Here is a 27,107-nt window from a genome sequence, read left to right on the forward strand (position 1 = left end):
TTCAAGACTTGTGAAAAGTATGCATTTAGTTTACTAGGGCACAAGCAAATCTGAGAGACAAATCTGACTATAATGGGAAAAAGCATCCCAGTTCTGAAAGCTGTCATTGCTAAGAAGCTTGGGTTTGAGTCTTTTGTAGGAAGTTTTAATGAAAATGTGAACTTCGGAGACATGGATTAAACATAGCACGTGTAGGAGGCAGTGTATTAAAGTAGCCAGCAAAAATATGAAGATTAAATGCTGTAAAACTGGGAGCTGACCTCAGCAGCCACTATGTCTTTGTGCTATATCCCAAGCATAAGAGGGACGTGGAGCAGTTGGAGTGAGTCCAGAGGAGGCCACAAAGATGCTGCGAGGGCTGGAGCAGCTCTGCTCTGGAGCCAGCCTGAGGGAGCTGGGCTGGGGCAGCCTGGAGAAGAGAAGGCTCCTGAAGGGGAGACCTGAGAGCAGCTCCAGTGCCTGAAGGGGCTGCAGGAAACCTGGAGAGGGGCTTGGGACAAGGGCCTGTAGGGACAGGCCAAGGGGAATGGCTTTAACCTGCCAGAGGGGAGACTGAGCTGAGCTCTTAGGCAGAAGCTCTTCCCTGGGAGGGTGCTGAGGCGCTGGCACAGGGTGCCCAGAGAAGCTGTGGCTGCCCCATCCCTGGCAGTGTTCAAGGGCAGGTTGGACACAGGGGCTTGGAGCAAGCTGCTCTAGTGGGAGGTGTCCCTGCTTGTGGCAGGGGCTTGAACTGGATGAGCTTTAAGCTACCTTCCAATACAAACCAGTCTGGGGTTCTGTGATTATATATTATAATGTGGTGTCTCTTCTGTTGAGCTTGTTCTGTTGAAAATAATTGCATCAACAATGAGATTCTAGTTTTTATTCTCAAATAATGGAAATTGAATAAATTGTAATGGGAATATTGTGACATGTTTTTTCTATTATTATTATTTTCTCTACAAATGATGAGAATTTCCGGGGCAGGGGATGGGTAGAAGAAAACCTATACATATGTATTTAGAACACGCACAATAGAAAGTAATTCTCCATGCTGGGAAAGGAATAATTTAATAAATGAATTTCAAGGGTTTCCATGTTATTTTAGATTTCTTTTCCTGTGTATATTTGTTTTGCAAGTAATACACTTGAAAATCAGGTTGACACAAGTTCTGTAGGGTCACTTTACCCTCGCTGAAATAGTACACAGAAGCAAATTTTAAAGCTAAGCTCTGAAACGTGTCTGGGTAATGCTACAACTCCTGTGAACTGATTGGCAACGGGAAAGAAGGATGGGGAAGTACTGATGTTGTGAATTAAGTAATTTCAGTAGTTCCTGGTTGGCTTATGTGCATTATGTTCTGAAGACTTTGCTTTATTACAGTTTAATAGACATGTTGAAGGCTCCCTTTCCTTAATGATATTAGTGGGGAAGAAAGGCTGTTGTTAAACTGATGTCAGGTAAGAAAAATAAATGCAGGAAAGAAAAGGAAGCAATTGGAGAGCTAAACACTGGTTTTACCCTTTGCTGGTAATTTTCTTTGCAAATTATTTGGCCTAGGATATTTAGAAATTGAGGCTATCATAATATCACTTAATATCACATACTGTCACTTCTTTACATAAGCAGTGTCTGATGGAGAGCACCGTAAGCAGTGTCTTGTTGAAGCACACATGCACGTTATCCTCATTTACAGTAAACTCACAGGATTTTGGAGATCTTTGAAAGTTTTCCTTCTTCTAGTCACAGATGGTGATCAGTGGAAATGCCTAAGCTGACATTTGCATTTGGTTTCTGATGGAAAAGCAGTACTGAACTGCTTCTAGCAAAGATTCCTGAGCTTGACTACTGGTTTGTACCAAACAGCTGTATATCTTCAAGCTGATCAAACAGGGGTAGGGGATGAATAAGGAGCAGTGACTTTATGGTGTTGATTTAAGCAGTTTGACAGTGTTCCACTTTGCATGGAGTCAAATTCAGTATTCTGTGCAAAATGTAGTTGGAATAATTGAGGAACTTTGCAATGAACTGTTGTACTCCCATTACAGTCCAAGACTGATGCATTAATGTTGCGCACATGAGGACATAGCTGGATGTTTTGCTTTTAAGTACCTATGGTTCCTAGATGGGAGATATAGACATCCAAGCATTAAAGCCTTTTTCTGCATGGGTACTTTCTTGGAATGCAAATTATAGACATCTCTTCTGGATTCTAACTTGTTTTGGGATGTGATCATATATACCAGTGACTGGGTCATATGCAGGAGCAGCTCAGATCACCTTGGTTGTGTTGGATGTTCTAAGGAGCTCCAAGGCATTGATAGAGTATTTTGTTGAAGTATTTGTTTTTAAATAGGGCTGCTGACATGCTTGTTCTGTTTTTAATGCAGTTCTTAAAACATTGCCAGTATCTTTGTCCTAGAACGTTTCTCTGAACAGTCACCTTTGACATGGCCAGACCATCCCACCAGTTGCCCATAGTGCAACAGCTCCATGCAGCTGCTGAGTACTTTTAGCCACCACTGAGCAGGTCAGGGAATGAACTGACAGTGAGTAATACACTATTAGGGGTCAGTGTGTGACGTTTTCATCTGCAGGTTTTTATTGCCGCAGAAAGTACAATTTTGGGCATTTATAGCTCAGTGGAAGATTGGAGGCCTGGAAGAGGATCCTCAAATCAGGATTCCTGTGGCTCAGTGGCAGAGTTTGAGGATTCTGAATTATGAGGCAGGAAGATGAATGGTTAAAAAGTTTAGCATCATAGAATCAACCAGGTTGGAAAAGACCAGTAGATCATCAAGTCCGACCATTACCCCAGGCCTGCCAAGACCACCACTAAACCATGTCCCTAGGGGCCTCATCTATATGGTTTGTGAACACTTGACAGTGATTCTACCCCATGGAAGTGGATGATGCTTCTTAAAAAGGTTGTTTTTAAAAATAAAGTTCTTTTTTTTTCCTGACTCACTATTCCCTTCCCTTTGTTCCCAAACAGCTTGCATTTGATTTCAATGTGATTTTAAAACGGTGATGGGGGAAGGGAATATATTGCAATATTAGGCTACTTTTTAGGTCCCAGCTTCTCCTAGATTTGTTCCCATTTATGGGTTAAAATTTATGAACTGGTGAAATAAAATCTACATTAAATTGAGACAAAAGGATTTCTGTGTCCTATTAACTATGTTAATATGGAAAAATGCTATGAAAAAACCTTAAGCAATGGCTTTGTTCCATTTTTTCCGGGTAGGTCAGGGTAATACAAGAATCAAATGGTTCTCTGAAGAAATTCATGACCTTGTGGTAAAACTTCTCAGGCTCTGTTAGATGTGGTAGTTCTTATGTTGGAAAACAGTCTCCTGGAACATTTTCCTAGACTCATAAGATGCAAAGTCTTTTTCCTAATGCATTTTGGAGTGTGTGATAAAATCTTAAGTATAAGAAAGTATTTTACTTGAGGATGATGTTGGTCTCAGGCTTGCTTCTGATGCGTTTAAGAACTGTATCTGTACTTCTTAATGCTTTTCAGTTAAAGACATTTGTTTCCATGGAGTTATAGAAATAAAAGAATCCCCTTTAGTGAACAGCCATATTAGAGAGATGCTTGAGAGGCTCTTGGACTATTTTCCTATACTGATATTCTATTTTATCCCAGATCTTTGCAAGTAACAGATGTAACTGTGTGGTTTAATGTTACTAAATTCACATTCTCCAGTTACTGCGGACTCCTTGAGAATCCCTTCTGTACTTTCTATTGCAGTTCTTTCCTATTGATTTTGAGTTGTGGTGGGTGTCACTAAATAGATCTTGGGTTTGTGCTTCTGGTGTGAATAGTAAGTGAATTTGCTGTTGTGCATTTGTGATGCAGACCTCTGTGGACCTTTAATCAAATTCTCCTCTAAGTTCTTGTGTTGGAGAGGATTTGTTGGTGGTATTTTCTACCTGTGTTTCCTTAGTTCTGAGTTTTTTCAGTGTCAGTATTTGCATGCAAACAGTGCAATTGGAGCATGTATTGTTACTTGTTTTGGTCAACGATCTCCTTTCCCTGAAGCCACTCCACTAAGCCTGTAAATAACTACCAGTGTACTTTGAAGTACATAACAGATCTAATGTCTTCTTGCTGTGTTATCTCTGTGTACCATTTTAAGACCATTCTGTGATGTGAAGAGGTGTTTTGACTGAAATCTTTATCCAGACTTGTATGCAGGCCAAAGTAAATGGAATTATTTCAAACAGTCTCCTTTGGTATCAAGGCATGGCCAGACTTCAGATAGACAGAGTACTATAAAGGGTTCTGAAATGTCAGAAAAGAAACAAAAGGCTGATTCAACTGTGATTAATCATTCTTGAACTAAATACCTCGGCCTGACTGTGGTCATAAGCGGTGCCCCTGGAATTTTATGGCACTCGAGAGCCAATTTCTTTGGCTGCTTTCAGGAATTCCAGCATCACAGCTCCTACAGCAGTGAAACGCATCCAGTGGTAGCCTGGGTTCCGCATCCATAGGATCCACAAAGGTCTGGCTTCTCCTGACTCTTTCACATTTCTGACTGTGGAATTAACCTTTTCAATAAGCTTGGGTTTGCTGTGTCAGCTCGACTATGTGAGGGAAAGAGACTTGATGTGACGTGACTTCATGTGATCCTCAATGATTTTGGGGGTATAAGCACACACCGTTACGGTTCTGCCACTGAGTTTTGCAAGCTGTGTCACTAGTTCCCCACAGAAAGAGCTGGCATTTCTATACCTCCATGTGCTCTTTCTGTTCAGCTTGTATTGAAGGTGCTACCAGCTGTCAGCCTGCTTTTCTCACTGATACTGCTATTTACCTTGAAACACAATAAGCTAAGAGTAGATAAGCTTTGGAAGACTGGAGCTGTTCTGCTCAAGTCTGTTAGCACTTGTGCTAGTGGTTTTTCCAGGATTAATTTAGTCAGTTTATAGGAGTAAATATGCATTCAAATTAATACAGAAAATTTTTTTTGCATATAAACAGGTCATAAATAGTCAACTAAATATTCTGAAGAGTCAGTACTTGTTAGCGAGAGCCAAGTTGTTGCTTGCAATAACTTGTAATTTGGTAATAAAGAACTGAAATATTTGGGTTGCAAAACCATTATCTACTCTTAAGAAAGCAATAAAAGTTTTGGCAACAGAGTGGTTTTGCTCTTTTTGGCAAGACTGTCGAAAACAAACAGCAAAGTAATGGTATGTTTTTGTCTTTGTTTATAATGATAATAATAAAGTCCTGAAAAGTATAAATTGTAGAACTGAGGGGGAAAAATACATTTTTCTCTGTCTTGCTAACATGACTTTTACCTGCCTCCCTTCTTCCTTCCTTCCATTTCTTCACTGGAATCACAAGCTGAGATACTCCTCTACATTAGCATCATCAGCTAAAATTGATCATTCATTTCTTCAGAGCTCTGAACTTACCTCCTATGTTCCTTCTAATTATAGAATCAGCATGGTTTGCATTGGAAGGGACCTCAAGGCTCTTCTAGTTCCAAACCCCTGCCATTGTCAGGGACACCTTCCACTAGACCAGGTTGCTCAAATGGCTTTGGTTAGTAACCCGAGGAAGACTACTTTGAATTACATTGGAGTTTTGGGTGTTAAAACCCATTTTGATGGGTCTCATAAAGTGACTTGCCAAGACTTCCAAAAGCAGTTTGGAAGATTGACTTGGTGTACATATGTTAAATGCTTCTGAAAATGAAGTTGCCTTAATATTCTGTCTGGTTGTAACTAGTGCAAAAAGTCCTTATCTCTCTACATATACTTTATCAAATGTGTTTTAAGTAGAAGCTTGGCTGCTTTTTGGATCTCATAGATCATATATTCACAATTGCACCGTCAGGTTGTGAAAACTACATTATTATGAGCATTGAAATGCAGGAATCTGGAGATGCTCCCTTCTGGAGAGCAGCAGCGTTATTGAATGCTATCAAGTGGATTTCTCCTGAAAATATAATTATTAAAAGCAAAATACCAGTTTCCATGTCATTTTCATAGCAGGTAATGATAGCGAATGTGGTTACTTCTTTGTGTTCCCTAAGCTGCTGTTGTACCGTGTGTGTAATTGTAAATTGCCATAGTTCTTCCTTTGTGCAAGTGTTGAAGCTGTGCTGTATTTCACACAGCGTTTGCAGGGATAAAACCAGTTGGAATCCCATTTTTCTACTAGGAAAAAGCAGAGATCCCATCCATGGCTTTTATTCTTAACTTTAGTTTTCCTTTTAAATTATTTGCAGTCAGGGCTTAGATTTTGGTCACTTATAACTCTCTTGGGAAAAATGTGAACATGTCGCCAGGGCTTTATTTTACTAATGTCTGAAATGTGGATTTCTTTACTTGAAGTTTAGGGTGATCGAAATGTAGCAGGACAAGTGAAAATAATATGTATATTTATGCCTGATTGTATTATCTGTAGGCTTTTATCAGGCAGAAAATGTCTGTTGCACAGGTCTCTGAAGTAAATGAGTCTCTCTCTCATTACTGTAGTGCCCCTTGAGAAACTAGTGTCCAAAAGCAGACGTTTTGGGGTGTATGTTGTACAAGTTTCAATGGAATTGATCTGAATGTCATTGTCAGGGTGAAGTTGTATTTGTGAGGCAAGGCTTTCCTGCAGTTTCAGCTGTCTACCTGTAACCTTTTATTTGATGGGTCTTTGATTACAAAACAGATTTCATCAAGTTGAGTAAACTTTATTTTTGGGGGCTTTACTTCTCTATATTGGAGAAAGAAATGCTATTAAATAGAAGTAGGTCCTCTTAAAACTATTTGTTATCTTCTGCATGAGGCTTGGATCAGGTTACGTTATTTTCATGCAGTCTTAAAACCCCAAACACATCCCTCCACCCAAACCCAACCATCCAAAGAACTCCCAAAAGAGCCAGTTCCCATAGAAGTTATTTCAGAGGAAGGTTCAAAGTGGCTTTTAAGTAATTCCGTTACTGATTTAAATATCAGGTAATTTAAATATCAGACTCAAATATTGATGATTTACTGATTTTGATGATGATAACTTTGCTTATAATGATTTTGATATCTATCACTAAAGGATTTGCATACGATGGGAATATGTTGTGCATAAGGAGGTATATGTTCAGGTTTCACAGTTCAGATGTGATAGAGATGGTATTAACTACCTGCAAATGCACATCAGCAGGGATAAGTTCTACACCTTTCACTTGTTACAGGAACTTTGTTCACTTGGGATAACTTTCCTGTGGTGTTTCTTTAATAAATGTGATTTTGTTAATCTGTGCAAGGCTGACGTACACTAAAATCTAACCTTATTTTCATGAAAGCACAAGAATAAGAGGTGTGGTTTGTTAAATTATAGGCCAGTTCTATACTGGTGAATGCTCTCAGAGTTATTAGAGGTAACTTGCCTGTCCCTGTTAAAAGGAGCGGCTAAAAAGATTTATTCAGGATCATGTGAATAAGCCTGTGGCAAACCCATCTTCTGCATGATACTAGCAGCTAGAGATTTATCATGTCTATGTCTCTGCATAGTCATAAATCCATTGCTTAGTGCTGACTTGTACTGAGTCTTACTCAAAGGCTTATTTGGGGGGCTCCATAGCATCCAGTAGCAATTAAAGTGAGAACTGTAAACTGAAATACAGACAAAAGAGACGTAGGTTTTGTTTGGTTGATTTTTGGTTTTAGAAGGGGAATAATATATTCTTACAATTCATGTGTCTTTAATTTTTCTCCTTCACCTGAGGAATCACAGAATCAACAAGTTGGGAAAGACCTTTAAGATCATCAGGTCCAACCACAGTTCACATTTCAGAATATTCCAGTTGCGGTTCTATAAATCCATTAATCCTTGCTGGTTAGTAAGTATAAGAATGCACAGAATTAAGTGTATTTCTGAAGTTTCTAATGAGAAAAATGAATTAATCTCGTGCTGCTTTGTTAGCTTCACTTCATTTATTGTTGATTTAATCAGTTTTGGATGGTTCTCAAACACTAGTTAACATTCTTTACTTCTGATTCTTGTCTCTCTACCTGCCCCTTTGTGGGGATTCCCAAAAGTGAATGAATTTGAATATGCAGAGATGGACATCTTATAATGCAAAAGGTTAAACATATTTATGAAGATATGCTCTTCACTTTTCCTAACATAGTCTCAAAGTGAAGTTGTTCCCAGTCACGCCAGTTTTCAAGTTCTTGTGCTCTTTAAATCTGTCCCTGAAGTGCAAGTCATGGAACCACTGGTTAGTTTTATCTATTTACCACAGTTACTGAATCTGGCAATGCTTGGAGTATTGGATCTCTCATTTAACTTCAAAGAGGATTGCTGTTACTGTAGTCTTCCTTAGTTTTGCAGTTTTGCTCATTATATTAGCTCTAATTAGGCAGTATTGTCAAGTGGAATTTATTTGGTCTGAAAGCCAGGAACTCCTGCTTTTCCTGGCTCTGCTGTGTTTCACCTTGTGGTCTATACAGTAGGAGCTGGCTGACAAGTCAGTTAATCTCCACAAGAGATGTTTTTTCTCCAGTTTTCCAGGAAAGATTTAATGGTAGATACTTTAATGAGGTCTGGTTTTACTAAGACCTCGTTAATTTTACTGAGGTCTCAGTGCACTTCTCTGAGGTGTTACATTTAATCTAGATGACAATTTATGGTTTTGAATGATTATTTTCTTTGTCTGAGTTTGTTTAGCTGCTGACTGTACTGAGTCTCCAAGTGCATTAATGAGGTTCTATTTATTCTCAATCCTGATAATTCCTGTAAAGGGGAATGATTTGGAGCCAGGAGAGAAAAATGGAATCAAAGCAAAGCAGACTTCTCAGGGGCTATGGGGGATTATGGAGTCCATCCCCTTACACCAAAACAGGTTCAACTATGTGTTAACTTTTAAGACCCGTTGGACATTCGTATGCCAGAGGTCTCGCTTGACAAGCTTATACAGGTCTCCATGTGTCAGTGGCTGTATAAATACATATTTGTGTGCTTCACATTCATATGCATATATATTCATGTGCTTTAGGGGGCCTATAAGGATGCTGGGGAGGGACTCTTCATTGGGGACTGTAGTGATAGGACAAGGGGTAACGGGTTCAAACTGAAACAGGGGGAAGTTTAGATTGGATCTAAGGAAGAAATTCTTTACTGTAAGGGTGGTGAGGCACTGGAATGGGTTGCCCAGGGAAGTTGTGAATGCTCTATCCATGGTGGTGTTCAAGGCCAGGTTGGACAGAGCCTTGGGTGCCATGGTTTAGTGTGAGGTGTCCCTGCCCATGGCAGGGGGGTTGGAACTGGATGATCTTAAGGTCCTTTCCAACCCTAAGTATTCCATGATTCTATGATTACCATTGAAATGCTTTTCTTTACTGTCTGACCTGAACTTTTCTTCTGAAAGAATGCTACATTTTCTCTGCCCTACCACTGTGCACATAACCCCCCGTGTTATTTCTCTTCTTTTTGTAAGACCTCTTTCTTTCTAAACCTGATGTCCACCTTCATGTATCTTCCTGGCCTTCATTGCTAAAACCCACCCCAAGCACCCACTAGAAAAACCCTTTCTTTTTTCCACGTCTCATTTTTAAGTCATTCTTTATGCAGTCAAATGGATTTTCATCAACAGATGCATTTATGTCCTAGGGAATTATATGTAAAACTAGGCCTCAAATGCTGAGGTCAGCTTCTACCATTTACTTAAATAACATGAGTTATTTCCTTCATTGTGCCAAAGAAGATGGTAGGCTCTGGAGGCAAGGAGAAAGGGTGGAAGGGAGAAAACAATGGGAATTGTGTGGCTACAGTTTCAGAATGGGCTAAACTGGGACATGGGCTGAGGTATTTTTAGTGTCTGTGACTATGAAAGCACAGTTCTATGTGCTCTTGAATCTCTGATGTTCACTCTGGTTTAGCTAAGTCTCTGTTAAGAGTTACATTTCTCTTAGAGGAGGGAATATTGCATCAAATGAGGTGGCCACAACATAAAGGGGTTTATGGTTGTTACTTACAGTGTCTTTGGAGATCTTCTGGATGAGTTTTATCTTCCTTCTTATAGTAAAACATTATTTCATATCACAGAATGGTTTGGGTTGGAAGGGACCTTAAAGATCATCTGTTAAATTTATAATATTATAGTAAATCCTGCAAATGGCATCTCGGAGAAAGTGATGTATTAAGAACAAGCAAAACCCAGAACAAAGGTGGAACAATACTGGATTGCAGATGATGGCAACCAGTTGTGTTTTCACACCACCAGCATATCACTGGTTGGTAGCAACCAGCCTTATTCAGATGCAAGTCGTTTAAAACCAAATCTATGCTCTTTTTAATTGTTATTAGAAGCAGTAGTTGAAGTTGGTGAAGCCTGGCAGGCTCTTGCATGGTGCAAAGACCATCATGAGGGCACTGGAGCTCCGAGAGATTGCACAGAGCAGGACCCCAAGCAGGAGGGCCAATGGAGAAGTATTTTTGTGACAGCTTCTTTAAAGCTTTTTCTTAATCTAATGAAATCACTTCCCAGGGGCTTTCAAAGGTTACCTTATTGAGGAGGCCTGAAGAGGCCTGGGAGCTTGGGAAACTGTTGTCTTTGAGTGTGAAATGAAAAGAAAACAACCACCAAACCCCCCTAAACCTCTCTGCTGTTTCCAGACGCTGCCCTGAGGTTTCTGCTTATCGTGCTAGAGAGTTAACCACTGCTGCAGACTATTTTGTTCAGTTGTTTTCAACTGAGTAACTGAACTGTTCCAAAAGGAATGTCTGAAACTGTTAAGAGCGATTATTTGCCGTGTTAGATGCGAGGAATAGTTTTGGGATTCTTACTAGAAAGGTTTCAATGGAATAGCTCATCTTTTTTAATAGAACATGATACTGTTTGCTTCCTTCCCCTTTCTTGTTCGGAATCAAAATGTTGTCACAAATAACACAGATTAAATGACCCACCCCCCAAAAAAGGGTATTAAAATGGTCCCATTGTCAGCAAAATGAAGAAGAATGGGTTTGGGGAGCAAAAGTACACAGGAATCAAACTCTGTTTGTCCCAGCACAAATGTGCTGCTGTTCTATGAATGGACAGAAGACAAGATGAGCTTTTTTGTTCTGCTGATCTCTTGGGGTTATTTATTTATTTAAGGTATTAAGGCTACTATTCTGAAGGGCTGCTTAGTGCTAATATGGCCAGTACGGTTGATCTGCGATTTATTTTATGAATTACTTTTTTCCTACATTCTTTCCATTTTAGTCTCTTTACCACTAGGCATTGTGTGGTGGTTATTCGTTGTTTTTAATGATCTTCAATTCAGGGGGGAAAGGAGAAAGGTGGAGGGATGTTACAGGATATTGCTGCTCGTTGCATCCTCCATGTGTGTCATACAGTGGCAATGAGGGACCCTAAGTACAATGTAGTAGTGCCAGCTGAGAGCCCAAGAGCCTGTCTCAGGTTCCAACTTTGCTTCTCAGCTTGGACAGTTTGAGGATCATAGAGTCAACAAGGTTGGAAAAGATCTTTAAATCAAGTCCAGCCATTCTCCAGCACTGCCAAGGCCACCACTAACCCATGTCACTGAAGGCCTTGTCTACTTCACCAACCTTGAAGGATAGTGAACACTTCCAGGGGTGATGACTCCACCATTGCTCTGGGCAGCCTGTTCCGATGCCTGAGCACCCTCTGGGGAAGGAATTGTCCCTGATATCCAGTCTAAACCTCCTGTGGTGCAGCTTGAGGAGGTTACCTCTTGTTCTATCACTTGATCATAGAATAGTCAGGGTTGGAAAGGACCTCAAGATCACCCAGTTCCAACCCCCCTGCCATGGGCAGGGACACCTCACACTAAACCATGTCACCCAAGGCTCTGTCCAACCTGGCCTTGAACACTGCCAGGGATGGAGACTTCACAACTTCCCTGCACAACCTATTCCAGTGCCTCACCACCCTCACAGTAAAGAACTTCTTCCTTATATCCAATCTAAACTTCCCCTGTTTCAGTTTGAACCCGTTACCCCTTGTCCTGTCACTACAGTCCCTAAATATACTTGAGAGAAGAGACCAGCCACCTTCTGGCTCCATCCTCCTTTCAGCACTAAGATTGGGTAGCAAGTTCTGCGTAAGGAGAAGCTTTGGGGCTGCTCCACCACAATTCCTGCTAAATTAGGCATGCCCCTGAGAAAGGATTCAAAGGACAGCACTGGTGCAGCCTGAATTATCCCAAGGTACTATTTTATGTGTTTCTCTTCAAGCATTTTGTACTTCTGACAGAGCTCATTTTGTGAGACCTCACTGAAGCTTGATTTTAGAAGATAAACTGGTTTCTTTCACTGTGTCTGTTTTACTGTTTGTTGCTGATGAGTTAATGGATTTATAAACACAATATGATTCTCTGTTAGTGAGGGATGGTAAAGAAACTCAAGGTTAAATGCCTTGGTCACACTGATGACTGAATTGTTATCCCTCAAATGCCTGTACTAACAGCCCCACCTTCTGATGGAGTTTGTGATGTGGGAAGAAGTTAGTGTGATGATCCAACAAGAATACGCTAATATTCCTGAAGCCACCACCCGTTAAAAAGCTGCAAACTGCCACTAAAGCCTCTAAAGCCTCTAGTATGCTACAAGCTAAGTTCTGATGGGCTTTCCTTAATCCTCTTGTCTCTGTGGTGGTTGCATGTCTTCAGAGCAACAACAAACGAAGCACCTTCTCCTGAGGGTCTCCTAAAGCTGCAGATGTTGTTCCTTTCCTGGGATTTATGAGCCCTTTCTGGGTTTTCAGCCAAACCGTTGCCTCCTGGCTGTGTTTGGGCTGTACAACACCAAGAGAAAACTTCCCTAAAGGGGCAGCTGGAGACCTTCTGCAGGGGAGGTGATGGAGCTGGAATGTGCCACGCTTCTGCTGATGCTCATCAGCACAGCAGCCTCCCAGCACCCACTGCACATAAACTGAAACACCTTCAGAGGCCACCAAGGCTGAACAGGAAGCAGGGGGGTTTATAAGCAGTTTTGGCCACTGCTCTTTAGATGTGTCGGTCTAGATTAAACTGTTGTGCCAATATTCATCAGCATATGATGCTGAGCATACAGTTATTAATTATACTTTGGTCTCTATTTTAGAAATGTGTTAAAAAAGCATGGAAATGTGTGAACCTGCTTCTGTGTTTCAAGATACGCACGTACATAAATACAGTGTGGAGCTTTATGGACTTAAAATGAAGCAAAGGGATTGCCTGGGCTATTTTTAATTAGTTTGAACTCTGAAAAGTGAGGACTAGGAACTGTTAGAACGTTAACAAAGTGCTTGATTCTTATAAGTGAGTTCTAATTTTGATACTCCCCTTATCCTGTATTTGGATGTATGTTTAATATACTAATTCCAGCCCATTTGCCTTCAAACTTGTTTTCTTCTGTGAAGGTGATTAGAAAGAGAACAGTTTCCAAACATCTGGCGTTAAGAGAAAACTGAAGTGCTGATGTTTCAGCTCAAAGACTTTGGGGATACGTAATGTTAAACAGTACGTTTTCCTAAAGGTGGAAAGAGACATTTGTGTACCTTTTAGTGGTGGTAATAGAGACGAAAGTGTAATAGCAAATCTGCTCTAGTCAACTATGAGAATAGCGTTGGGCAGTCTTACAGAGCCACAAGCATGCACGTGTGCATTTACATTGCTAATAGATACAAAAGCTGCATGCAGAATTACACTGCAGAATTTGCTACTCTGATTTCATTTTGTTCAGCTTTGTATAATAAAAGTTGACTTATTTGAAAATAATTGGAGTATTATAAGTTTATTTTGTTTACAGTTAAGGAGAAAGAGTTCATTAACATAAGGAGGTGTTTGAAAATAAATCATAGAGTCCTAGAATGGTTTGGGTTGTGAGAGACCTTAAAGCTCATCTGGGTCTACCCCTCCTTCTGTGGGCAGGGACACCTTCCACTAGAGCAGCTTGCTCCAAGCCCCTGTGTCCAACCTGGCCTTGAACACTGCCAGGGATGGGGCAGCCACAGCTTCTCTGGGCACCCTGTGCCAGCGCCTCAGCACCCTCACAGGGAAGAGCTTCTGCCTAAGAGCTCATCTCAGTCTCCCCTCGGGCAGGTTAAAGCCATTCCCCTTGGCCTGTCCCTACAGGCCCTTGTCCAAAGCCCCTCCCCAGGTTTCCTGCAGCCCCTTTAGGCACTGGAGCTGCTCTCAGGTCTCCCCTTCAGGAGCCTTCTCTTCTCCAGGCTGACCCAGCCCAGCTCTCTCAGCCTGGTCAATGTCAAAAAGAGCATGCTAAAAGGGTGCAATTGTTTTTACTGTATTATGTCCTCAGGCAGTTGTTATTCCATTCAAAACAGCTTAACAAAAATTCAGAACATCTCTTCATCTAGCCATATTTTCTATGTCTTATTCCTACTTTTGTTTAGTGTTCCTATATTTGGATTCTTCCCCTAGTTAAATTTAGCATGGTCTCAAGACCTTGAAGCTTAGGAACTGGGGCTGTCCTCAGTATTTCTTCTGGCAAGTAATGCAGCTGCAGCCTGTTTTACAGCCTTGAGTGTTAGGTGGAGAAGAGTAACAGAAGCTGGTATGGGTTGTGGTGGCAGTTCAGATTCCTCTTTTGTAAGCATTGGGGTGTTTGGCTCATGCAGCAAGTGTTTGCAGATGATGTAGGGGAACCATGATGCTTGACTGTTTTGCTTTACACACAACCACTTTTGGAGACCACATAGATTATTGTCTCATTTTGAGGCTGTTCAGTGCGATCAAGAATGGCTTCAGTTCAGAACTGGGGTTTGGGAGCTCCACATGCTGAGATGGTCCCAAGGTGAAGGAGATGCTCCCCTGCTGAGAACGGACTCCTCGAAGAGCACAGAGAGGCTTTGTTTATGAATCCTGCTCTCCCAGCAAACAAAGCCAGCTTGTGTATCAAACCCTGCACAAACAAAACGGGCCTAAAATTAGAATGCTTATTTCATGAGTGCAAATCTACTGTGAAAATAAACAGTTTTAGGGACAATAGAAGAAACTTTTTCTAAAATGCACTTCTTTTGATGGCCCAGAATTTACAGACAGATACTTGTTGATAACTTTGTACAGATAGCTGTTGTTTTACTTGCTGTTAAGATTTAAGTTCTAACACATGCTTGGAACACTGGTAAAGTGAGCTTTTTTATTTATTTCTTCATTCTTTAATCTGCAGATGTAAGGGAGACAAGTAGGTTTGGATTTTTTGGCAGAGGTATTTTACTCTGTTCTCATAAATCGTAAGCACTTAAACACGGAGTTCTATCATTGTCTTATTTTAGCCTTCAGATTTTCAGTCTGAATAACATCTTTCTCTGTGTGTTAATTTGAATTTCTCAATAGTGGGTAGACTGAGCTGAGCTCTTAGGCAGAAGCTCTTCCCTGTGAGGGTGCTGAGGCGCTGGCACAGGGTGCCCAGAGAAGCTGTGGCTGCCCCATCCCTGGCAGTGTTCAAGGCCAGGTTGGACACAGGGGCTTGGAGCAAGCTGCTCTAGTGGAAGGTGTCCCTGCCCATGGCAGGGATTTGGAACTGGATGAACTTTAAGGTATCTCACAACTCAAACCAATCTGGGTTTCTATGAATGTTATTTAGTCAAAAAATGAAGCTTTTACTGGTAAGCATTCTTGTGCTGTTTTCCCTACAACATTAATCCTTTCTATTATCCTAAACCTGTTGTTAACACTTCCTTGTGTATGTGTACCAGTGTTGTTGAAGTTTTCATTGCTAGGTTGTGTGTAATTCAGTGTTTAATGGCTAAGGGTAAATTATCTTGCTTTTACTAGGTGTTTGTATTGTTAGACTTAAAAATCATGCCAAGCTACCATATGTTGCTAAAAAGCCTTAAAGTTAATAATCTTGTACTGTTCTGAATTATCAGTTCAGTGTATTATTTCTTGTTCTTAGACGAATGCAAGGAAACAGAAATGAAAAAGGCTGGAGTGGCAGTTTTTCAAGTGACATTGTTTTTTCCAACATGATTTAGTTGCATAAATACTGTAAATGCTTTTGAAGATCCCACATAGCGTATCTTAATCTAAAGCCAGCATCCCCCTTCTGAGCTCTTAATTAGGAGTATATCTCAACATGGGAATATCAGTGTTTCACGATTTGAAAAGCTGTCAGTTACTCTAGTATTTATTATGTCTTCAGCTATTCCACAAGCTGAGTCAGTAGCTGGGCATGAAGGTGAAGTATGAAATGATTTGTTCAGTGTAAGGCTACCATCAGCCCAGCCTTCCCTGCGTACATCTTGTTTTCTTGCCCCCAGAGCCTTGTTTGGATAGATTTCTGGCAGGTTTCTATGTGTTTCTGGCTGAGTTTTTGGAAACCCCATTAGAAGAAGCAGCAGGACTTTGGGAAACTCCAGTGCAGGGCTGCGTTCGCAGTGGTGGTGTGATGGGTATGGGTGGTAATGCAGTGCATCGTGTATGTAAGGCAGAGCAGGAGAATGGGAACTGAGTAGCAGGAGTGCTTGGAGCAGCTTGTGGCTCATGGATGAGTGGGGTAAAGGCTTGAGTTTTGGAGCTGGCAGAAGAGAAGGTTTGGGGCTCCAGGGAAAACTATTTAAGGAGAGTCTTCGGAGAGGCACCGGGAAAGAATGGGAAAGCTTGGATGCTCATGAGCACTGGTCCTTGCTGGGGAAAATGGCACAAGGTCTTGAAGGTAACCACAGAACAAAATGGCTGTAACGGGAGGTTTGATTTGAAGATAGATATACAGGCAAAGAATTGTCAAAAGCATTACAAATACAAAGAAATTCCAGGGCAGGAAGAAGTGCAGGTTCCTGTACAATCTGTTGGTGCATAGTGGTGGACAGTTTTATCTAGAACCCAAGAACATACAGTTGAGTCAAGTGTGTGTTAGGCATCTCTAGAAAGAGTAAATTGAAGACTTCATAGATACAGTATTTATTTTTCAGGTATCTCATTACAGAATATACCTGCTTTTCCCTTTTATCATCGTTTAGAATCACTGCTTTAAAAGATGAGGGAAAACCCAGATTTGAGTTGAAGTAAGTCATGAGTAAGGGTAGCAGGTGTAGTGCCTCTTTGCTTTTAATCATCACAAAGGATTAAAAAGTTCATTTGCATTGGTTTACTTCTTGGCACATCCTAATCCCAGTCAGTGTGTTCTAAAATAAGCAAAACCTGATGCACTCTGCCCTCACACCCATTTCTGTTGTGCTGGTGATTCAGTTCTGGTGCATGTTAATTTTCTGGCTCCCTGTGCAGTTGTACAGAAATATGTTTTAAAACACGCTCATTTTCGCTTACATTCTATCAATTTAATGTTATGTTTGGATTTCTTTTTTTTCCTTATTAAATAAACGTGATCTGTAGTGTTTTTATTTTGATAACCAGATAGTAGTAGCCTCTTTGACAGGGCATTAATTTAGCTTCCCTGTGGAGCACGTCTGTAGGCTCCGTAGATGAATGCTGTTCTTTTAGCTGTGATTCCAGCTAGTGCAGTGTTAGTGAATGTTGAAATCTATTTGATATCAATGTGACAGCTTTGTGTATGTCAGTGTAGAGTGAGTGTGATACTCTGCATATTTTCCCTGTGATTATTTCGCTTTATGTTAAACGTAAGAAAATAAACTTTAATACTTCATTTCATACGTTTAATTTAATGAAGTAAAAAAAATGCTCTCAGTTTACGGCAGCTCTTTGAGAGAAAGATATGGGATCCACATGTTTAAAGCGCTCACTTCTCTTTCCTTTTTCTTTCTGTTCCTTTTCTCCTCTTGCTGCTCACAGCTGCCAAAATAAACCCCTTTTGAGATAGACCTAAGTCAACATCGTTGGTGTGTCTCTAACGAAGCATTCCTCTTGAGGCCCCTACTTGGGTTTTATCTTTTTGTCATAGTTTTTTAATCTCCCATTCCAAGTTTAATGCTGGGGTCTCCTTAAGAATTTCTGCTGAGATTTAAAGTAAACATGTTCCATTTCAGTATGCATGCGATTTTTATTCCCCAAGACCTTTGTTTGTTGGGGTAAAAAGGCAACGTGTGTTACATTCTTTTTTAATACGCTTAATACTGTTTTAAGTTGTGGAGAAAGTCTGCTAAAATGCAGAGAAGTGAATATTCATCAAATGTACAAGATGAACTCTTCTTTCTTAATGTTCTCTACTCAGACTTTCTCAAACTGTGCTGCTTTTGTTAGGATTCTTGAGTAGCTTTCTCTCTAAGTCAGATGGATGCTAGTGTCCAGCTTCCAAAGTGTATCTCTGTGGTATCATCTTTGATTAGTTCCCGACTGGATTTTTACTGGCAATTTCCAGTAAATATTAACTGGTTTTATGTAATTTTTCTTTAAAATCACAAAGTCATGTTTTTTCTTGTAAATTTTTTGAACATTCAACTGAATTCATAAGGAATACAACAGAGAATTCATAGGGAATCTCAGTCTCTAAATATGTACAAATACACCCTGACTTAGAAACATTAGAGCCATCAGCGGTCTTGTGTTAATGTCACTGTTCTGCCAGGTTACTAACGCTGATACTAAATATTAGTAAATGAGAAGGATAAAATGGCAATATTTGAAGTTAAGCAATATTTTAATATTCTTGGTAACAACCTCTGGAATTCCAGCCAGGAATGTACAGTAGAGTTTTTCTGTACGTCCCATCTCATATCGGTATCTCTTCTTTCTGTATGTCACAGTTTATATAGCAACACTGAAAGCACATCTTAGTTTGAATAGTCTATTTTAATAAAATGCCATGTGTACTGCACAGATTAACAGATATAAAGAAAAAGGAAATGACTGGGGAAAAATAGGAGCCTTGGGAAACCCAAAACAGCAAACCAGCCACATCAGTAGTTTGATAATGTGAAAGTACTTAGAAAACGTGCTTGAAAAGTGACCTGATTTTATGTAAGCTTCTTGAGTAGCTACATACTTGTAATGCTTCTCTTTGTTTCTCAGTTTCAGGAGTTGTCTTCATACTTGTCTGTCATGTGGATAGTTTTTCAGCTTTGAATAAGCAGTCAGCCAGCTTAGGGCAGTTCAGAATCCAGAAACTTGCTCTTTCTGTCATCAAAACCCAGGAACGAGGGTACAATAGCTGTCACAGGGTAAATAGTGTTGTAGGGTAAGTTACTGGTCTTGAAGGATTCATTTTGTAACGTTCTGTTTGTTGTCTGTATGGTGTGACACACCATATAGGTGGCAAATTCAGCCTTGTAGCATTCACTGTTTAGATAAAGCTTACCAGAATGTAAGAACAGCACAAGTGGAACCTGTGTGTATGTATCTGTCCATCTTCCGTACTCAGGGAAAAGAATGAGTGAGAACAGATGCAGGGTGGGAATAGGCACAGGTATTTAATAGCTTGTGTCCAAGTTACTGCAGTTATTGCACCCATTGCCTAAGTAAATCTCAAAATACAGAGTCTGAACATAAAAGACTGACAAATGCCCCCCTCCAAAACTTGTTAAATTACCTTTTCATCAGTATTCCTTTAAATATGTTTGTCTATCTAGTCACCGAGGAGATCTTACAAGTGTTGTATGGTGTAATTCCTGAACATACATACATCTTTTTACCTCTGTTGTGCAAACCTAATTAACTGGGTTTATTCCAGGTACAGTGGCTTTAACATGGTGAATTCACATAGAGTGGCTTTAGTTACTTAGAACAAGCAATGGAAAACTCTCCCTTACTGGTCTTCATAAATGAAAACCAACAAACTCTTGGCAAGAAGTCTTGGAGGGGAGAGCAGTGCTTGAAGGTGGTTGACAGTTATAAACCCACAGCTGTGTGATGTCTTTAGCTCTGGACAGTTGCATCTCAAGCTAATAAACCAGAGATGCTAAATGCCTGCTGTGCACACATTCCTGCAGAAACCCTCTAGGACAGTGAAGCTGAAGTCTCTTCAGCATCCTAATTCTGTTAACATTCAAACTTGAAACCAGAATTATCTCACTGATTAATACAGTGGTGTCAGAGGGAATCTGTTTGAGTGTGGTCATGGCTATGCGTTATCTAAGCAGCACTTTGTTGGCTTCTTGGATCTTGCAGGTGGCACGTTTGTATATTGATGTGCAGCAGTTCATAGCTTGGATCTTGTGGCATAAACATCCACAGCTTCCCCTTAGGGTGTTATACTCTGTGAGTGGAGGGAGAGATAACATTGGTGTTTAAAAGAAGGCAGAAGAGCTGGACAGAGTTAGAGATTAAGGGGGTGGGAGGGGAAAGCCTGTCCCAGATTTCCTCCTTTTTCTCTAGCAGTTCATAAGCCTTTTCAGACACCTGTTGGCCACTTTCCAGTATCAAAAGCAAGCTAGAAACTGTTAAATATTTCAGATAACTTCTATGAAAGAAAACAAGGTGAAAGCAGCTATTTCAAGTGTACACCGAGTCACTGAGTTCTGAAGATAGACGAATCCAAACAATTCAGGAGGTACCTGGGAATACCATGTGTGGGGAAAACAAACAAATTACAATGCTTTCAGAAAGTATTTTGATGAGGGGAAGTATTCCTTTTGTAAGTGCTTCTGTGCAGACCATAGGCTGAACACAGGACATAAATCTCAGCACTTTATATGCTTATATATATATATATTTACCTTAAATCTGAGTGATATTTAGTGATGACTTTTATTTAATTCCATTTATGTGTTGGGTCAAGAGCATGTAGAAAGTTAATGGCAAAATAATGGCATGATAGTTCAAGGATATTGAGCATAGATCTTGGCTGTCTTCCGTTTTGTCTTTTACTTATTATCTTAATCTGGTTTACACTTAACCTGAGGTATTTTATTTACACAAGGGACACTATGAAAAAAACCTTCTGAAACACTAAGATTTTCTTATACTGAGTGAAAAACAGCTGGGTAAGAATAGATAGACAATATTTGTAGGAAGCTGTTTTGTTTCCTAGTAGTTATAAGACCTTATAAGAAACAAGTGCCACAACCCTTTTCTTCTTGGAAACAGTTTATCATTAGTTATTTCTGTTAATACTTCACATTGATAGGGAGATAAACAGAAAAGAGGTGAAAGCTGGCAAATTATCCCATTGCTTTGGTCAGTTTAAAGATTGTTGGGGCACTGGCACAGGGTGCCCAGAGAAGTGGTAAATGCTCCATCCCTGGCAGTGTTCAAGGCCAGGTTGGACGGGGCTTGGAGCAAGCTGCTCTAGTGGAAGGTGTCCCTGCCCATGGCAGGGGTTGGAACTGGATGAGCTTTAAGGTCCCTTCCAACCCAAACCATTCTGTGTTTGCATCATTATTAATCTTATTAATAATTAATCGTTATTAATCTTTGCATCATTATTAATCTCATAACTAATCTTCTATTTGTTTAAACAGATTCAAGTAAAAATGTGACTATGAGGTGAGAGTGAATTTGCGCAGGTTGGTTTTGGGTGAGGGTGTTTGGTTGTTTTCCTAAAGTCTTTTTCAGGCCTTCCACAGACAGATCTCATGTGAGTGGCATGGATTCAATCCCAAACAGATTCAGATGTCCCCGCTCACCTTGCGGCCACAGCACAGCATGGTCCAACCTCCCCCTGTGAAAACAAAGCAGCTCCAGTTACTTGCAAGGACTCTCCCGGGGATCGATAAAGTCCATTTCTGTTTATGTAATGAAATCAGGGAGCAGGGGTCTGCTGCAGTATTCTGCTGATGGGATTCCAGCGGGGTTGTCTTTCAATGCAGAGACTGAATTTAATAAACCCGTACCCCTGCATGCTCTTTCTGAGCCCATGCTGCCCCGCTCTAATGGATTGCTGTGCAATATTTGGGGTTACTTTATTTACCTAGTCAGAGAGCTCCTTTTTAGGCAGCTGGCTGGAAATGGAGCTGGAGGAAGTCTTAATTCACTTTTAATAAAAGATCAATGGGTTTATTGTGAAAGAATAGATCACAGATGTAAACCCTACCTGATAAAAGAATTAAGCGTGTGTTTAACCTTCCTATTTTGTTTTTTCAGTGCTACTGGTGCTTGACCTTCTTTGTTTTTGTGGCTATTCTCTTTCTGGGTAGTTTTACATTTGAACTGTTACTCACACTACAAAAACAAACTCTGCTGGTGTTTTTCATCTCATGTGCTTACCAGATCGCTCAGATTTTGCAAAATATTTCAGAAGTAATCTCCAGACTAAAGTCTCATTAAAACCTTTGCCCTTCCCATGGAACAAAAGTTCAGAGATGTTCTGGTCGATTCTGATTTGGAAACTGTAAAACAATATCATGGTGTGAAGTATTCCTTTAGGTTTCGCAGCTTCACTGTAAAATAGAGTTCCAAAAGCTTCCAATTAAAATAATAGAATCATAGGACAGTTAGGGTTGGAAAGGCCCTCAAGATCATCCAGTTCCAATCCCCCTGCTGTGAGCAGGGACACCTCACACTAAACCATGGCACCCAAGGCTCTGTCCAACCTGGCCTTAAGCACCACCAGGGATGGAGCATTCACAACCTCCCTGGGCAACCCATTCCAGTGCCTCACCACCCTCACAGGAAAGAACTTCTTCCTTATATCCAATCTAAACTTCCCCTGTTTAAGTTTGAACCCATTACCCCTTGTCCTGTCACTACAGTCCCTAATGAAGAGTCCCTCCCCAGCATCCCTATAGGCCCCCTTCAGATACTGGAAGGCTGCTCTGAGGTCTCCACGCAGCCTTCTCTTCTCCAGGCTGAACAGCCTCAAATTTCTTAGAGCCTGTAAGGGAAAGCACCTTAAAGGCTCTTTCTTTTATATTATATAGGAGGGAAAATGCCCAAAATAGGGAAAATGAAATGTCTTGGAGGCATTTTTTATTGAACAGTCACATTTATACTGCAATAAGTTGACTTGATAGAAGAAGTCACATACTCAGGAATTTATTACCTATACTAATTTTCAATATTGTTTTTTAAATCAAGCCATTTGATAGATTAGTCAATATTTATAAAGATGCACTTTTTTCCCTTTTGTTTTCTTTATATCTTTCTTTTGCCTTGTGCTCTCCTGCTGCTTGAACAAAGCAGTTTGGATGTTTCCTCTCTGTGGCCCTTTCCCTCTGTTTCAAAGGAGAGGTTGACTAGGATAGTTAAAGGTATAGAATAGCTTACGTAAGAGGATGCAGTACAGAGTTTAGGCCCCATCAGTCTGGTAGAGGTACCATCATGCATAAAATCATGAGCAGCATGGTGATAATGCAATGATTGTTGACTGCATTTCTGGACTAGAGGTAGCAATGAACTACAATTTGCAGATTGAAGGAAGTCAAAGCAGTTGTTCAGGATTATTGAATGGCAGAATGCATCATTACTAAAGTTATTTTGTTGTGGAAAGATCTGTATTGCAAAGTGTTGGAGGTCAAGAGAGCAGTGGCAGGATAACACTATGTGTTTACACTGTTCTGTTAAGTCTTTGATGAGTAGATGGCTGTGAGAGATGCAATATTTGACTCTCCTGTGAACATCCAGTATGACCTGCAGTGGGTGTTCCAACAGCTGAAAATGTGCTCATATTCTGTCTCAAGAAGGGTGTTTCTGGATATCCATGAAAGTTTTAAACAGCATCAGAACAAATGAAATTTAAGGAAAATGTATTCTCTGTTTCCAGAACCGTTTCAAAATAGCCCATTTTATGTCTTGTTGGATATTTCTTGACAAAATATACAGGCAGAAATATGTGCAGCTGTACATGGGCAGAGTGCATTTCAGCAGCAGGTGGTACTGGATTTAAGATACTGAAACATAAGATAAGTGCTTAGGGATGGTCTGTAAGATGATACCATTTGTTGAAAGATTTGTGGTCTAAGTATTCCCAAGATGGTCTGGACAAGCATAAACAGTGCTACTGTGCAAGAGCTGTTATAGTACGAGATAAAAGAAAGCACAATGTTTTCAGTTGTGGAATTTTACCATCGATGGAATTACTTGTGAGATGTGGGTGAATTGAATCTGGAGCCAAAGAGAAATCCTTTTCAAAACCAGTTTTGCAAATTTGATGAAGTTTGACTGTGATAAATAGCTCTGGAGCAGTGCCCTTCAGGAGATCCCTTTTCTGGTTTGGATTTATGTTAGGTGTATACTGCAAATCAGCCATAGCAAGAGTGACAACGAATGTAAGTAATACTCTTAGAGGCAATTTTTAATATTATGCAATTGTTTTGCAATGAATAATGAAATGTGATTATTTTTCATGAAGTAAAGGTGCTCCCGTGTACATGAGGCAGAATCTGGCTGGGATCTCAGGTTCAGATGTTTTCACACTCCAGAAATAAGGAGAGAGGAGGCAAAAATAAAGTGAGGTGGATTCATAGTTGTTTATTTTAATATTGAGGTTTCTGTAAGAAAAGAAGCAAATTGAGAGTAACTACTTAGGGGTGGGAAAAGAAAAGGCAAAAGTCCTTGGAAATCATTGCATTTGATTTAACAAATTCTGCGGATTCCCTTTTTAATTCTATCAATACAGACACAGTGCCAATGCTCTTCAGTGGGAAATGCTGCAGTATGTCTATGTGCTACCACTTCCTTCCTGGAATGAGTCATGGGATGTGGGTTTAACCAGTAGTGTAAATAAAATGCCTTTACGGGAGAAATAGCTGACTTCTAGTGTGTTTGGAAGTGCTTTTAGATAGAGAGGATATTGAAGATCATCAACGGCTTGTTTAATTTTTACCTTCTAATTACCTTATGTGTCATCACCGCAGCCTCATGTATCTTAAGGGGTGTTTATTAACAAGATTCTAAATTTGAAGGAAGGAAAACATCTAAAGGAAGTCACCTCAGAACTATTTCTTCCTCTTTCCCTCCTAAGTAGGGTGTTTGGTTGCCCAAAATTAATACTGAACCTACAGTGATGGATTGGATAATCAATTCTTGCCATTACTCTTTTGCCCGGTACTAAAGAAGCTCTTTCTTGTTATAACCAAGCTAGTAATCCTGCAGTGCAGTTAATTTTATACATAGAATCATAGAATGGTTTGGGTTGGAAAGGACCTTAATATCATCCAGTTCCAACCCCCCTGCCATGGGCAGGGACACCTCACATTAGACCATGTTGCCCAAGGCTCTGTCCAGCCTGGACTTGAACACTGCCAAGGATGGAGCATTCACAGCTTCTCTGGGCCACCTGTTCCAGTGCCTCACCACCCTCACAGTAAAGAACTTCTTCCTCATAGCTAACCTAAACTTCCCCTGTTTTGGTTTAAACCCGTAACCCCTTTTCCTATCACTACAGTCCCTGATGAAGAGTCCCTCTCCAGCATCCTTGTAGGCCCCCTTCAGACATTGGAAAGCTGCTCAGAGGTCTCCATGCAGCCTTCTCTTCCCCAGTTTCCTCAGCCTGTCTTCATACAGGAGGTGCCAGCCCCTGATCGTCCCCGTGGTCTCCTCTGGACTTGCTCCAACAGCTGCATGTCCTTCTTATATTTGGGACACCACAACTGCACACAGCCCGTTCCATTTTATGACAGAATAAGATGTTATAGGAGTAATGGGGAAATTTAGACTAGGGCAGCATGTGAAATAATCTTCACGTGTTGGACTCACAAATGTGATGCATTTCAAGATGCAGGGGCAGCGTCTTGTAGGAAAACTGTACGTGGTTGAGCAGTCTTTACTCATAGCTGTGAGTGAATCCATACAACTAGGTAAGACTAAATTGCCACCTTGTACTTGCTGTGCTTAAGCAACAGATCTGAATGATGCTTTCTTGGCTATTTCTGCCTTCTTTGCCAGTTGAGAAAATCAACAAGAAATGATGTTCTATTTTTTTCTTTTTGACTGACTGAAAAGGCTTATTTTTTCTCCCCAAGTCCATAAATTGTTTCATTTGAGTAATGGTGACTAAAAGTGTTCTTTGAGCATTACCTTCACATACCTTTCAACTGTTTCTGTTTAGATAGCGTAATGTTTCAAAGCAGTTTATTTAATAATGTCATTTCCATTCCCTGGGTTTAGAGGATTTTCTAAGGCCTGGGGGTTTAAGCTTGTGCATGGAATGGGAGGGATATTGTTTTAATTTAATAAAAAAAAATGCATTTAATTAAAAATAGCAAAAATAACCTCAAAAAGCAACAACAGTAGTTACAGGGAATGTTTTTCAAATGAGAAAATCAAAGTCGTACAGACGCATTTTGGAATGATACGTCAGGTATGTGACAATGCTCAGCATGAAGCCTGGTTTGGGTTTGGTTGGGTTTTTCATGTGGATAGTTACGATTTTGTTCTTATGGAGGTAATTTTTGTATTTCTTACTTAACAATTTACAGTTGGTGGGAGATACATAGTAAAGATGTTAATTCTACTGTAAATATCATAGAATCAGAGTGGTTTGGGCCTTAAAGTTCATCCAGTTCCAACCCCTGCCACAGGCAGGGACACCTTCCACTAGAGCAGCTTGCTCCAAGCCCCTGTGTCCAACCTGGCCTTGAACACTGCCAGGGATGGGGCAGCCACAGCTTCTCTGGGCACCCTGTGCCAGCGCCTCAGCACCCTCCCAGGGAAGAGCTTCTGCCTAAGAGCTCATCTCAGTCTCCCCTCTGGCAGGTTAAAGCCATTCCCCTTGGCCTGTCCTTACAGGCCCTTGTCCAAAGCCCCTCTCCAGGTTTCTTGTAGCTCCTTTAGGCACCAGAAGCCTGTGAAGATTCAAACATTAAGAGAACAAAAAGAATTGGGGATCTCTGCAAACGTTAAAGACAAGTTCTTCTGATTCTCCAAAATTGGGTATTGTTGAATAAGATTTTGTCTTCCAGAACAGCAAAGCTTGTGAATGCAACTTAAAAAATCAAGTTCTTATCACCAGATTGTAGCCACAGTGATTATCTATGTCCCTTCCCAAACCTTGGTCAGCTTCGTTCAAGGCCACCTTGCCTTTTTTCACAGTAGATGTTGGAATAAAAATCAACTTGACATCAAGCTGATCAACTTCATTACCTATTTAAAGTATTTGACAAGAAGAACTCTTAATTGCATCAACTGCAGTGTGAATTCTTATAATGCCCATTCTAATGCTGTTCCTTCAAGACCTGCATAATTGAGATCCTTAAACTTTTTCATTCTATTAGTGTCTCTTTCGAGCTGATAAGTGTAAGGAATTTTCAGTTTAAAAATGGATTTGGTATTTCCAGCATATGGCTCTGCACATTGGGAGGGTATGGAGAGAATGAATAACGGCTCAAAGATAGAGTTTTGATTTAAGTTACAGGCTGGTGAA

At 40.4% G+C, this 27,107-nt stretch overlaps 1 protein-coding gene across 7 annotated transcripts in view; it reads left to right on the top strand.

The window, feature by feature from the left end:
• Positions 1-27,107, top strand: part of ATE1 (arginyltransferase 1) — an 84,231-nt gene that overhangs the window by 34,905 nt on the left and 22,219 nt on the right. The gene's annotated exons all lie outside the window — the stretch shown is intronic.

Source organism: Pezoporus occidentalis, unplaced genomic scaffold (assembly GCF_034315485.1).
Source record: "Pezoporus occidentalis ecotype Australia unplaced genomic scaffold, CSIRO_AGI_Poc_V1 ctg45, whole genome shotgun sequence".
NCBI classification, from domain to species: Eukaryota; Metazoa; Chordata; class Aves; order Psittaciformes; family Psittacidae; genus Pezoporus; species Pezoporus occidentalis.